General features: G+C 42.2%; 1 pseudogene; it reads left to right on the top strand.

The window, feature by feature from the left end:
• Positions 1–1,525, top strand: part of LOC123184427 (uncharacterized) — a 4,156-nt pseudogene extending 2,631 nt beyond the window's left edge.
• Positions 1,526–1,807: the final 282 nt, after the last annotated feature.

Here is a 1,807-nt window from a genome sequence, read left to right as displayed (position 1 = left end):
TGCCGGTTTGTGTCTTCAACCAGGACTATAGGGTAAGACTCTTTAGTGCCGGTTGGTGACACAAACCGGTACTATAGGTTAGACCTTTATTACCGGTTTGTGTCACAAACCGTCACTAAAGGGGCTCGTGGGGCCCTAGCCTGACGCCAGCCTGCCACCACCCCTTTAGTACCGGTTCGTGGCACGAACCGGTACTAAAGGTTCATTAGGTTCATTATGAACCGGCACTAATGCATAGCCATTCGAACCGGCACTACTGGTCACATTAGTGCCGGTTTTTTTACAAACCGGCACTAATGTGCTTCACGTTTGACCCTTTTTCTACTAGTGAACATATCATGTCATGAGTTATGTCTGATTAACTAATTACAAGGTTTTTGTCAAGCTTCTATTTATTCTTAGCCATCAGGTCTTCTCTACACATACTACATAGAGACTAAAGTACAAAATCATAATTCTGCGGGTTGCATTGCATGTTAATTTCAGTTAGTTATGACATTTGTTATGAATTCTGGGATTGCAAATTTCTGTCTACAATTTGCTGGAGGGGCCTGTGTAGCATGCCATATATATTGATGCTTACTTCTATGCTGCACCGTATCAGGCATTTATGTCTGATTAACTAATTACAAAGAAGGTGTAATGACTTATATCTGAAAATTCTTCTTGAAGAATATATTTGTAAAAGTGTGCATGTGTTAGGAGAGCTACACTGCAGCTCGAATCTGTAGCTTCAGTTCTTAATTTGTTATGCATGAACTGTAATAATGAGGCAACCTTAGTTGATGTTTTTCTGTACTAATAGGTTACTTGGTACTTTGTTTAGCTCTACACATGGAAATATTGGCATGTCATATCTCCGACATATCAGTGAAATCAAGCTACTGTTTGTTACGCCATAGGGGGTAGCATCTAGGTATGCCTCGTAGTATAATGTACAATATGTGTTTCACGAGTCACGACATAGGCTGGGGCTTCCTTGAGCACAATATCCGCCACCTTCCTCAAATGCTTTCCCAGTTAATATGAGGCACCACAAACTATTAATTTTCATTATATACTCAGCATGATTCCTAATAGGTGAACTGTTGAGTGATTTAATTGCTTTTTTCTCCTGTAGTCTGAAAATTGTGATTATGAAGCTGGTAGTGCCAGGATGAATCTCAACTTTTGGAAGCTGGTCAAGCCCACTGAAAATGTCAAGTCGTGCATCAAGGTGTTCTCTTACAAAGAATTCCGAGGGGAGCTCGGGGAGGTTGTCTTCCTCAAGTTCTTCTTCCGGAGCGCGAGGGTGCTGAGGACCGTGCCCGTCTCCATGGCCAATCCAAGCTTCATGTCATTCTCAATGGATGAGGCGACTCATAAAGCACATCAAGCTTCTAACAAGATGGCCAGTAGTTCCTGCGAAATGGTGCTTCTCGGGGGCACAGGTCCTGAAGGAGGCATGCCCTGGAGCTTCAAGACATGTACCGATTACTCTGTTGAGGACCCTTTCTCCGTGGTGCAGATTTGCCACAAAGCTTAATATTCGTGGAGCAATGGAAGTTTTTCGGATGTCAACTGTGAAGCATGTCCGATATTTGCTTCTTCTGCTACCTGTATCCTGACTTTGGTGGTATTGTAAATTATTATGGGAAGCGTAGAACCCTTTGCTCGGGCCGCATTACATTATATAGAATACATGCCGTGGCTTACAAGGTTTAGATCGATACTAGATCGATCGGTTACAGAAGAAAGATAGGGAGAGGTTGAAACAGAAGAAGAGATATGATATGTTTACAATTTAAACAGAGTTCTATCTCTATAC

This window comes from Triticum aestivum, chromosome 2A (assembly GCF_018294505.1).
Source record: "Triticum aestivum cultivar Chinese Spring chromosome 2A, IWGSC CS RefSeq v2.1, whole genome shotgun sequence".
NCBI lineage: Eukaryota > Viridiplantae > Streptophyta > Magnoliopsida > Poales > Poaceae > Triticum > Triticum aestivum.
This window is presented reverse-complemented; position numbering and strand designations above follow the sequence as displayed.